Genomic DNA, 14,348 nt, shown 5'->3' with positions numbered 1-14,348 from the left:
AGCAATATCGGATCTTGCAGTGTTTGCAAGATACATTATTGCACCAATTAGGTATATTTCTCATTTCAGCAAATAGTCTATTGCTTTTAAAAACTCTCCAAGAGTTTCAATGATTTTCAAATTATACATTTATTCAATATCGGGATTACAAAATAAGTTTCCCAGAAACTTTCATATGCTTCAAACATTTTGAATCCTTACAAAGTCTTCATATAAATTTTATCAAGTAGCAATATTCAGCGTTTCATGCATAACATCTTCAAGTGTCTGAACTGTAAATCAAATAAGTGTTATGCTTACCAAGATGCATCCTTTCATGTCACTTGATAAATGGTTCTCAATTAGCATGCTTAAATAAACGTAGCATTTAGATCCTAATATTTTGAGATCTCATCACTTCATTATTTTCAGGTACCTGAACCTCTCTTAAGGTTTTATGAAGTGTTATGTTGTAGGCTCTTCAAGCGCATATTATCTTCTTATTATGATAATTCGCTCCTTATCCCTTTCAAAAATTATTTTATTTGAAATCAATTGGTCTGCACGCTTTACGTATGTGTAGACTTTGTCAACTGCAGGTTGACAGTAAATGTACATGTGATCATCTTATTGATGCATCTTTTCAACATATCACATGATAGGTGAACAGACCCATATTCACCTTTTATACTTTCCAGATTTCAGGGATTCAATCCCAAATTAGTTGGTCCAACCAACTTATCATGAGAATAAATTAAACAACATAAATAATTCTCGAAGCATCTTCTAATTCTTCAATAAATGTCTAATACACAATATACATATCTTTAAATGACAACTCCAAGTTTACCATGACATGTGCCTTTTATTTTAGTAAATTTCTGATGCACTTTACAAGAATAAACATCAGATTTACTACTTCGGAGTAAATTGCATAATATTTCTTCTCACTTATTCTACCCCTTTCGGAGGTGGGTCATGATATCTTCACAACTAAGGACACGTTCGAATTTATATACAGTTACATTCACCCCTAGGATATAGATCTGTAGTTATAATAATCAAAATTCTCATTCCCCGAGAATTGGGGAATGAAATATAACCGTACCTTAAGTATATCAAATTATGATAGCTTATATCCTCTTTCAGAATACTGCTAATTCAAGAGCAAATCAAGGCGTACATATAATGTAGAGAATTTTTTTCTAACATATCTTATAATCATAATAAGCATGTGAAAATATTATCACTTTTGGTGATTATTATCATATTGTCCCTCCATACTTATATTCGTACATTTAATTATTTTTCTTCTTTCAGATATATTGTGCACTGTTACCCTATTCACTTCAGGGAATAAAGCATATTTAACAAGACAAATTTCATGTCTTTTCACCAAAAACACACCAGTTTACCTTAGACATTATTATATCATCAATATGGTGCATTGAGATTCAAACTCGATGTCTTATCCATTTAAAGGCGTCTTAGGTCATAAGTTGATGGTACTTGAACCTAATATTTTATCATCATATCATCGAGATTCTAGCTCGATCTCTTATCTTTTTGTATGATGATATTTGTATCCACGGTCTCATCATCCTTAACCAATAAGATAATTGATCAATACATAATAGAATTCACCATAAAACTCTAAGAAATATAACAAATATAAATTCATACCTTTAAGAAAGGGACGGAACAGACATATGTTATGTTTGTAGGTTAGATAACAAATAATCAACCATATTATTTACTATAGTTAAATATTATTTTTCAAAGCATAATATACTTTATTTTCCATAGCAATGTTATGGCAGTTTGGTATATCTTTTATCAAACCCATGACTTGAATTTATTTTTACTACTTACTTGAAAATTGTTATTAGATTTTATAATCTCACTTTGCTTTGGCAGGTATAACAAAGATACAAATATTGCGCTTAGTATTTTGAAGGCGATAAGGCCCCTCCTCGCTACGCGGCGAGGCAATCGCCTTTTGAAACTGCGTCGATAATTAATACGAGAAAATTAAAATAATAAATAAATGATCAAAATTTCAATAGCACTAATATATTAGAAAATATTTCAAGTTAAGAATTATAAATAGATAGTAGATAGATACTAAAAGTCTAGAACATGAATGTCTCAACGATCCAATATCCAAAAAACAAGCAATACTAAAGCTCTAAAGTTTATTCTCCTTCAAGATTTGCATAATCTTCAATTCCAACATACATTTCATTATATTTCTCCTCATCTTCATCCTCCTCGGATTCTCATTAACTAGGGTCCGAGTTTGACTTGAACTTGTAGCTTTTCTCTTGTCAAGTGACCTTGACCTTGAAGTTGAGCTTAAGGACTTTGTCCTAAGATCATAGACATTATCATTATCAGTTCCAGCTCCCATAGAAATAGTACCCCAATTAAGAGCACCGTCCTCATACACTAGTTCATTTTCTTGATCTTTGGGCCACTAAGTAACCATTCATTAGCATCTTCGATATTTTCCAAGAGAATTGGATCAATGGTATCGCGAATATCATAACGACGTGTCAATGTTCTAATGTAATTAATGCACACTAGATCATTGAGACGCGATAGCTCAAGCCTATTCCTCTTCTTGGAATGAATCTGTACATAATAAAGTAATTACTAATTAGATTCTAATAATGATTGCTTTACTATAGAAAGTAGAATATAATATCCCGTTTTCACATGTTCAAACACACTCCAGTTTCGCTCGCATACAGATGCACTACAAGTCAAAGTCAAAACTCTCATGGCAAACTTTTGCAAATTTGAAGTTCCGCGGCCAAATAGAGACCACCACTCAACTATAGAAAAAATTAAAGGTTAATAAGTATAAAAAAGTCAATAACTTGAGTAAAGCACTAAGCTATAATAAAGACAACTAATAAAGACAACTAAACTAATTCATTAACCCGGTGACTTTGTGTCTCTGGCTTTAATAGCTTGACCAAAACCAAATAATCCATCCGCACTCTTGTACTTAGAAAGTTCAGCAAGTAGTAAGTCATGTGTAGAAAGATCGGGACCATCTTTCAACATAAGCATAGTAACTCTTCGGCACTTTAGCAATTTTCTCTTCATTCACAATGGATCTAAAGTATAATCCCAGATTCAAAACATATCCTACGGAATGCGAAGGTCGTTTGAGATGGTCAGTTCATCTTGAATCAATTATTTCGAGGACTTTCTCATGATGCCTATGAACTCCATCAAACCCCCGTTGAATAGTTTCCTTCGCCTAATCCGTTGCTTCAAGCATATAGCCCATTGGGGCCCCTTTTTCCCCATCCATTAAGCGAAGAAATGAGACCAAAGGACCATAAACTTTAAGAGATTTGACAAGATTATTCCAAAAGTATAAAAAATAAAGAATGGCGGAAACTTGTTTCCCTAAAAATTTCTTTGCAAATTTACTAGAACTTCATTCATTGGAGATGATCAAGTTTCTCAAGTTCTTCCTTTGTTTGTACATAGACTCCAAAGTCAAAAAGGTCGATGCGAATATTATCTTGGCCAATTTCATGAAATTTCTTTTATTGATGAATTTCTCATCAAGTTCAACAATAATGGCCTTTGACTTATGTAAGAAAACACCTTTGTGGTCTTCTTAAAAATTGTAAAAGATATATTATATCAATTATTAGCTTAATAAATATTTATTATTTAGTAATAATTAAAAAAAAAGGTATTAAGTATTACCTGAAGCATATTGATTAATCTTGAATATGTCCCCCAACATCAAATTGATGCAATGAGCAGCACATGGAGTCCAATAGATATGAGGGTACACAACCCTCATAAGCTCCCCCATTTTCACATTCTCACTGGCATTATCAGTTTCAACTTGAATAATATTTTCGATTTAATATCCTCAATTATCTTCTTAAACAAGTTGTACATCTTAGTGCCATTGGTGGACTCATTGCTAGCATCAATAGAACCAAGAAAGATACTACCTATCGGATAATTGATAAAAATATTAATGATCATTTTTCCATTGCATGCTGGTCATTTATCCATCATAATTGAACAACCATACTTTTTCCATTGAAGCTCATGCTTCTCAACAAGTTAATCAACTTTTTTCACTTCTTTCTTTAATTGAGTAACTTTAGCTTCATGATAAGTAGGTGACTCCATTCTCGGTCCATGTTGTCCTCCATTTCTATAAAGTTAGCGAATGAATCATAATTGAGACAATTGAATGGATGCCCGCAGTATACATCCATACCGCAAAAGCATTTACCGCGTACTTCCTTAAGATTTTTTTTGTATCATTAATTCCTCGTCCTCCTCATACTCCTGCCTTTTCAAAGCATGTATTGTGTTGTGACTTTTGTTGATAAAACCTATCAATAGGACCTTTCATCACATGTGTCGAGGATGATACACTAACACTCGAAGACATTTTTTGATATTTAGAGGGAGGCATCATTTTCTCATGTTCATTCATATCATCACCACCAACAACAATATTATACAATGACACATATATTTGATTATTTGGATTTGTCTCAGCCTTGTTATCAACAAATGCCTTTACTTCATCCCTAATATTTGCCGGACCAGTTTTACATATCTTGATATTTTATTTCCACCTATCAAATGTTGCTTGAATCGAGTAATACCATCATTGATAGTACATCAACAAAAATTGCATACCATCGCATCTTTTAATGGTCCTCATGTAACATAATTCCATCCAATGTCCCTTTGTTTGCTACTAGTAGATTGAGGCGCCACTAAAATTGAAATAGTTGTTAATGATCAAGTCATTTAATTAGGATATTACTATCATACTATGTTATATAAGTTATTAAATATTAAAAAAATTATATAATACATTTATGCTTACAACTTATAGTTACAGTGACAGTGTAAGTTGTAACACTATATTACTATTACAGAATATACTACATAGAGGAAGAAAAAGAGAAGAATAAGAGAAAAAGAAGAAGAAGAAAAAATAGTATGACAAAATACAAGTTCAGTCGCCGGATTAAGAAGAATAAGAAAGAAGGAAAAATAATAGAAATCAATACTTAGCAGAATAGCGGGAGTCGCCGGAGTAGCCATCGCCGGTTGTCGAAGTTGAGGTCGAACTTGTGAGATGGTAATAGTAGCAACTGCAGTCGCCAATCGAGTAAGTTTGTAGAACCAAAGTAGGAAAATAAGCCCTAAAATTGGCTTTTATCCCTAAACCCCCAATTTTTAAAAAATAAATAAAAAGAAGACGCAATTGTCGCCTCACGACCTCGCCTTGATTTGTTACCTTTATCATAAAGGCATCACCTTTTGGATGTCGCAACTCCATGATGACAAGAGGTGACTATTCCTCACCTCACCTCACCTCACCATTCACCATTGACAATGTGGCGAACACCTCTTACGATACTGGTTGTATCCAAGAGCGTACACAAGTATTTGTGGTCCACCAAGTAGTAAAATGGCCTTTTACAAGCCAAGTATCGATCCATAGGGACTTGTGTTAAACAACAATCAAATTCTAGTTCACTATTAAGATGAACCAAGTACTAAAGTAACCAGGAGTAATGGAGTGTTGACAATTAAAAGTAAACTTAACAATACCGGAAAGTAAAGGTTCTTGGACAATGATGGTGAAAACCCAAGTCTAAGGCACTACAAATAATCATACTTACCTTTGTAACTTTGTTGGTTTAGTTAATTATCTAGGTTGTTGGTTCACAGAGTTGATTATATGATTACGGTCTTCCAAACCTCAAATCAATTATCTAACTTAACCTTACAACAACATCGTTGAGCGGGGATGCAAGTACTAAGATAAAGTCATTTGAATTTCGTCTTGTTATTGAGAAAATAGGGAGAATTAGTTATATTTCCATCCTAAAAGCAAATCATGAACTCAATCAATTAAAAAGGTACGGTCCTATCCCACATACCACAAGTTCTATCCTATCGTTCCTCCTTCCAGGCTCATGATAGAATTAAGCATTTATCCTAAGGGTTGTAAATCCATAAGATAGTTAAAACAAGGATACAAGAACAACCAACAATGATAATAGCAATAACCAACTCAATAGACAAGCATAAGCAATCATTTTCTTGGCCTTAACCTTGGAAAAGAGTGCTTAGCCGCTCATGGAAGTACAAAGAATCATAGTGTTATAATCCATGTAATAATACAAGAATAAACTAAATTAGAAGGATAAGAAACCTAATGAATCTTTTTCCCCACAAGTTGTCCAAGGTGAATACACAAAGATTGGAGTGTCCTATTTATACTAGGAACAAAGTTGCTGACTTTGACTGGCTAGCGTGCCATGCCTTTATCACATGGCTTAGGCAACATGGCACACTGCTATCATTTAGGAACATTCTTTTGTTCATTTTAACTTGCATCCAAGGGTTTCCCACGCCCTAAAAGCGGTGCTTAGGCAGCGTGGCATGCCCCTAAGTCCATAATTTCCAGATTTTGTCGCTGAATCATCCATGCGTTTGGTCCTTTGGTCCTTGCTCCGTATTTGTATTTTCAATTAAAAAATTGCTTGTGTAACATCAATATATCAACTACATAATCACACGAATCTTCCTATAACAATAATCACCACGAATTAGGCCCCTAACTATACTAGAATCAAGCAAGACAAACTAGAATAAAGCATAGCTCAAGCTAAGAGTACTAGTTATCTTGTTTGAACTCTAAATGTACATTTTGATTCCATATTCGGTTTGAAGACACCTTAAACATCAACATTACATAACTTAACACTTATATTCTCATTTAAAAAAATATTAACTCATTATGCATATGAGAAGTCCTCAAAACTATGCCAAAAAACGCAGATAACCATACTTAGCTGCATAAATCCAACTAAGATCGTCACCCCACACTTAAAGCCTTGTTCGTACTCGAACAACTCTTTACTCTAAGAACCAAAATAAAAAAAGACTAAAAAATTACTACTACAAGCAAGCCACTCAAGTTGGTACTTCTATGACTACACATATAACAAGTGTCACAAACAAGCATGTCATATACACTTGAAAGCTCAAGAATACTACTTCACTAACCTCAAGAATTGACACACCAAGTTGGAAAACTCATGAATATTACTCAATCAAAGAGTTCATGTCAGTCACGGAACTATCATCAAACATGTGCCCTCACTACACAAGAGTTACCTATAATCACTCACATAGATGCAATTAATCGCAAGAATGGATATAAGAATCAAATTACACACCCACTGTCACAAGAAATTCGCAAGTTACAAAAGATGAATCATAAGCTTTCCCTTAGTGTAATACTCTACAAATATTAGAATATTAAAGCTTTGGATCAAATAATACTTTAAGGGTTGTAATGTAGGCTACGGGACGGTTCAGAACTATTTTGGCCAGGAATAATGAGTATTTTCCCTAAGCGCTTTAATACATCACATTCAACATTAAGCTCTTCTCTCTCAACCATTTTCTCACCACCTCTTTATTCACACATCTTCTTTGTTTTCCCCATCTAGTTAATCTAGTTTATGACTAGGAGTATTCTTTATCAACACATAATTCATTATTGATCAATTTGTCTCTTTTCCATTACATTAATCCCATCCACAATACATCAGCTTTTCAACACCAAAATCTATAATTTGGGAATTTACTTTCACCTTTTTTTCTTTAATTTGACACTCCTTAACACCGTTAATTTTTCAATTAAAGTGCTTAGGATATTTGAATCAAATTATGGTAAATCATGTAATTTCAAGGCTACCAAAGAAATAGGCTATGGTTCAATAGGGCTGACTAAGATTATGCACATGAATGAATAAACTAGGATTAAAAAATGGCTATCAAAGAAATGCCTTTATCATCTCTCAAAATCATATTCTTTATTTCGCTTTGCACGCACACACCATGAAAGTTATAGACTTCAATATGCAATAAGGAATATAACAAAATCCTTACCTATACATGACATATGCTCAACTCAAGTAGGATCATTATATTCTCTCAACCAAGCAATCACATGAATTCAACGTTAAGTCAACAACGTACAAGAGTCATAAACAAGAGCCCGAGTGTCTCAAAAGAAGTCATTTAACACAATCAACATGCTTTCACAACCAAAACAACTTGCATCATGCAATAACACATAGCACCAAAAAGAACATCTCCATAATTCATATCACAAAAAAATTTAAAATGTACTCCTAAAAAAGAAAAGAGAATACTGGATTCTAGGGGCACCCTCGTGGAAAAGAACCGCAAAATACCAACCACGGGGTGGGTGAAATGTGCACCTACAAGACTGACATCAACTAAGACTAAGAACTAAAATGGAAAATCTTTATATAATATGTTTAAAATTTAGTCAAAAACTAAGCAAACATATAAGACCAGACCCCATAACATCACTCGCCCGAAACTATGGAAATATTTCCCTGCCCACACTTAAAAACTCAATTTGTCCCTATATTAAACTCAAAATTAAGGATACAAATACTCTTTGAGGCCTCTAGGCCTAGCTAGCAGCATCTTTAAACATCAATGAGGTTGGGTGGACCCCACACCCAATCTTTGCCATGCTTCTTAACTCAAGTTTCCGGTACTTAAACTTCCCATCAACTTGTGACTCAACAACAATATAGTAAGCATATGAAAATAAAAACCTACCGTATTTTGGGTTGCCTTTCAAGCAGCGCCTGATTTAGTATCGCGACACGACCCACATCATTACATCTCATCCATTTTCCTTCATCCTTTAATCCTAATTGGAGACCATCTTCTCACTCGTTTATGACCTTTTGAGTGTGTACTTTGAAGGTTTGCATCTTTCTCAATAATAGACTTTTAGGCTCTTCTTTTAACTTTACCCTTTTGGGCTTAGGTAACTCAATGAGACTATCCGAAGAGGTCATTAGTTATTTAGGCACCACTTCCCTCACTCATACACCTCTATGGATGTGATCATACATAAGTCTTTATAATGGGAAGGTAGATTAAGTGGTTTGTAGACTTTAAATACCATCTCTTTATTATCCAATCTTATTTATGAGTAACCTCTCGCACATCTATCAGTGCTTCTTCTGTTACTAAAAATAGGCATCCCAAGATAATCGACACCCTATAATCTGCGTCGTAGTCAATAATAATAAAGTCAGAAAGGATAATAAACTTTTCAACCTTAACGAGAATGTCATTAATGATTCTTTCGGGTTGAACTATAATTCTATCTACCATTTAGAGCACCACGGAACATGGCCTCAGCTTACCCAAACCAAGAGTACTGAATATTGATGGGGCATGAAGTTTATAATTGCCCCCAAATAACTCAAAATGTGGACCACATCATTATCACTAATTTATATGGGGAGGGTAAAACTCCATAGGTCTTTTAATTTCTTTGGCATTTTCTGCATTACCACTGAATTACACTCCTCAGTAAGTGCCATCGTTTTAGTGTCTTGCATCTTTGTCTTATTATTCACCACATCCTTTAAGTACTTAGAATACTTTGGCATACCCTTTAAAATATCTAAAAAAGAAAGATTAATGCAAAGTTCTTTGAACGTGTCAAAGAACTTCTTGAAATAAGGACCCTTCTGGGCCTTTTTAAGCCCTTGAGAGAATGTTGGTGGTGGTATTTAATGCACTTTCTCTATAGCGTTAGATTTTGGGTACTTAGACTTCCCCAAAATCTTAGCATCATTAACTTTAGCTTGCTTCTTTTCACTCTGTTGATCTATCATCTCTACCTGTACCTCCTTATTTTACTTAGGATTCCTTTCAATGACATCTTTACCACTTCTCAAGGTGATTGCCCTAACTTATTTTTGATGCTCTATATCTCTTGAAAATCCACCTTGTGGTCTGGTACTATGTTCCTGAGCTAGCTGCCCTAACTGTTGCTCCAGATTCTTCTGAGCCACTTGCTGATTTTTATCTTAACAACTATTTTTTCTTGCTTGTCCAGGATTTTCCTTAAGGTCTTCTCTATATTAATGGCCTGAGAATTGTGCTACTGCTGAAATTATTGAGGTTGATTAGTACCCCATGAAAAATTAGGCTGAGTTTGCCACTTGTGGTTGTAGTTATTTCCATAAGTTGGCTTCTATGTATTGCCCACAAAGTTGACAGACTCTGAATTTGCTCCACCTAAGTCTGTAGAGTGACCACTATTTCATAAATCTCACACCAAGAGGGGTATGTTATATTGTATTCACCTGAGCTTGAGATTGCACCCAGTCTGTTAAATTATGTCATTATTTGATTTTGAAGAGCAGATAATTGGGCGGCTAAGGCTGTGACACTATCAAATTCAATCATCCCTGCAGTTTTATTTACTGTACTTCTATAGATGTCACCATGAAAATCATGATTACTTTGTACAATACGGTTCAACAAGGTATAAAGCTCATCATATATTTTCTCCAGTGCTTGACCACTTACAAAGGTGCAAGCTAATACTTCATTAGACTGTTGGGGATGTTAACAGTCCCGAAGGAGAGATTTGAACCTCTCCCAAGTATAATGCAAATTCTCATCTGGCTTCTGCTTGAAGCTTTAAATCTCATTGCATAATCTTATAGTCTTTTCGAATGGAAAGAAATGGATGAGGAATTTCTAAGCCAAGTCATCACACATAGTGATGGAACCTGCTGTCTTAGTGTTCAACCACTTCTTTGCTTTTCCCAAAAGTACGAAGGGGAAAAGTGTCAGCCTCACATATTCAGTGGATACCCTAGTGGGTATGAACATGTCACTGATCTCTAAAAAATTCTGCAAGTGAACCTGTGGCTTCTCATGTGAAAATTCAATAAACTTCCTGCTATTGTTCAAAAGCTACACCATGTTCTGTTTTAACTCAATTCTTCTTCCTGTAGCGGGTCTGCAGATAACAGAGATAACTTTAGTCACAAGTGGGATTGCCACTTCACAAACTGTCCTGCGACCTGGTGGATCTTTAGCCATGGTTGCAGGATGATACTTTTTTTCTTGGTGAATTTGCTGGATTCGATATAGAAAGATTACTTCACTCCTTAATTGGTGTAAGCATTGCTCGGGCTCAGGATATGGCTCAAATAACTCCCTGTCCCTTGCCATCTTACTAGCTTTTTAAACCTATGGCTTCAAATTCAGATGCTAATATCAAGTAATTAGCACTTAAGAAATCAAAAATCAAAACTAAAATTAAGATGGTTGCCAATTCACAAGTCCCCGACAACATCACAAAAAAACTTATAGCACCCAAGCTCACACGTAGGTGTAAGTGGTCCACCAAGTAGTAAAATGATCTTTTGCAAGACAAGTGTTGATCCCACATGTACTTGTGGTAAGAAAGTATTCAATTCTAGTTCATTATTAAGATGAATCAAGTACTAAAGTAACCAAGACTAATTAAGTGTTGACAATTATAAGTACTTAATAATATTGTAAAGTATAGGTTCTTGGATAATGATGGTGAAAACCCAGGGATAGGTCACAATGAACAATCATACTTACCTTTGGAACTTCATTGGTTTAGTTAATTATTTCAGTTGTTGGTTCACGGGGTTAGTTATATGATTACTATCTTTCGAACCTCAAACCAACTAACTTAGCCTTACAACTACATCGTTGAATGAGGATGCAAGTACTATGCTAAAGACATTTGAATTTTTTCCCATTTTTGATCCAAATAAGGAGAATTAGGTATATTCCAATCCTCAACGCAAATCATAACTTCAATCAATTGAAAGAGTACGATCCTATCCCACATATCCCACATTTGATCCTATTCTTCCTTCTTCTTGGCTCACTATAGAATTAAGCATTTATAAGGTTCGCGGATATATAAGATATTTAAAAATAGAAACAATAAAAACCAAAAATGATAATAACAATAACCAACTCAATTAACAAGCATAAGCAATCATGTTCTTGGCCTTAACTCCAGAAAAGGGTGTTTAGCCATTCATGGACATACAAAGAATCATAGTGTTATAATCCATGTAATAATACAAGAATAAACTAAATTAAAAGGATAAAAGTCCTAATTGAATCTTTTTTTATCATATTTTAATCCCCACAAGTTGTCCAAGGTGAATACACAGAGGTTGGAGTGTCCTATTTATACTAGGAACAAAGCTGTCGACTTTGACCTAGCTAGCGTGCCATGCCTTTATCGCGTGGGTTAGGCAGTGTGTCATTCTTATATAGTGTATTAACACTATTTTTTGCATTTTAATTTGCATCCAAGGTCGTTCCACACCCTAAAAGCGGTGCTTAGGCAGCGTGGCATGCCCCTAAGTCCACAATTTGCAGATTTTGTCGTTGAATACTCTATGCGTTTGGTCCTTTGCTTCTTGCTTCGTGGTTGTGTTTTAACTTCAAAAACAGCTTGTGTAACATAAATATATCAACTTAATCATCACACCAAACTTCCTATAACAATAAACACCACGAATTAGGCCCCTAACTACACTAGAATCAGATAAGTCAAACTAGAATAGAGCATAGCTCAAGGTAAGAGTACTAGTTATCTTGTTTGAACTCTAAATGTACATTTTGATTCCATATTGCGTTTGCACACAACTTAAACATTTACATAAATTAACACTTAAATGCTCATTTAAAAAAATATTAACTCATTACGCACACGAGAAGTCCTCAAACCTAAACCAAATAAGCATAGATAACCATACTTAGGTGCATAAATTCACCTAAGATCCTCACCCCACACTTAAAGACTTGTTCGCACTCAAAAAAATATTTAATATATTCACCATAATCAATAAAAACTCCAACATTACTAATACAAGCAAGACACTCAAGTTGGTACTACAATTACTACACAGATAGTTGTTTCACAAACAAGAATGTTATATACACTCAAAAGCTGAAGAATACTACTTCAAAACATACTAATATCATGAATTGACTCATCAAGTTGGAAAATTCATGCATATTACTCAATAAAATAGTTGATATAAGTCACCAATCTATCATTAAATATGTGACCTCACCATAGGAGAGTTACCTATAATCACTCATGTAGATGCAATTATTCACAAGAATGGGTATAAGAATTAAATTACGCTCACTCTCAGAAGGAATTCACAAGTTACACAAGAGCTGAATCATAAGCTTTCCCGTAGTGTAATACTCTACTAATATTAGAATGGTAAGGCTTAGGATCAAATAGGACTTTACGGGTTGTAATGTAGGATAAGGGATGGGTCAAAACTATTTTGGCTAGGAATTGTGACTATCTTCTCTAAGCGCTTTAATACATCATATTCAACATCAAGATTTTCTCTCACAACTACTTTCTCACCACCTCTTCTTTTGTTTTGCCCCATCTCTTTAAGCTAGTTCACATATATTGAGTAGGGAGTATTCTCTATCTACACATAATTTATTATTGTTTAGTTTTTTTTTTATATTACATTACTCCCATCCATAACACATCAACTTTTCAACACCAACAACTACTACTTGGGGATTCACCTTTACCTTTTTATTCTTTAATTTTACACTTTTTAACCTCATTAATTTTTCAATTGAAGCTCTTAGGAGCTTTGAATCAAATCATGGTCAATCAAATAACGGAAATAGGCTAATTACAAGGCTACCAAATAAATAGGCTAAGGCTCAACAGGGCTAACTAAGATTATGCACATGGGTGGATAAATTAGGTATGAAACATGGCTATAAAAAAAAAATGTTATATTATCTGTTAAACCCAGATTCTCTATTTCACTTTGTACACACACACACGGCAAGATCTAGACATTAATATGCAACAATGAATACAACAAAATCCCCACTCACACATGACACTTGCTCAATTCAAGTAGGATCATTATATAATCTTAACCAAGAAATCACATTAATTCAACATTAAGTCAACAACGTACAAGTGTCATAAACAAGATCCTAGGTGTCCTAAAGTAGTCATTCAACACAATTAACATTCTTTCACAGCCAAAACTACTTGAATCATGTAATTATACAAAGCACCAACAAGAACATCTCCCTTATACTTAACATAAAATTTTTTAAAATTTACTCCTAAAAAATAAAACTAGATATTGGGTTCAAGAGGTGCCCCATGGAAAAAAACCAAAAAGAACAACCACTAGATGGGTGAAGTGTGCACCTACTAAACTGATACCAACTAAGAATAAAAAATAAAGTGGAAGATCTTTTTGTATATTTTTTAAAATTTAGTCAAAAACTAAAAAACACTTAAAACCATACCTTATAGCATCACTTCACTCAAAACCATGGGAAGATTCCCCACCCCACACTTAAAAACTTACTTCGTCCCCAAAGTAAACTAAAAAGTAAGGATAGAAATACACCTTAAGGCTTCA

Source organism: Capsicum annuum, chromosome 7 (assembly GCF_002878395.1).
Source record: "Capsicum annuum cultivar UCD-10X-F1 chromosome 7, UCD10Xv1.1, whole genome shotgun sequence".
Taxonomy (NCBI): domain Eukaryota; kingdom Viridiplantae; phylum Streptophyta; class Magnoliopsida; order Solanales; family Solanaceae; genus Capsicum; species Capsicum annuum.
Note: the sequence above shows the minus strand (reverse complement) of the source record.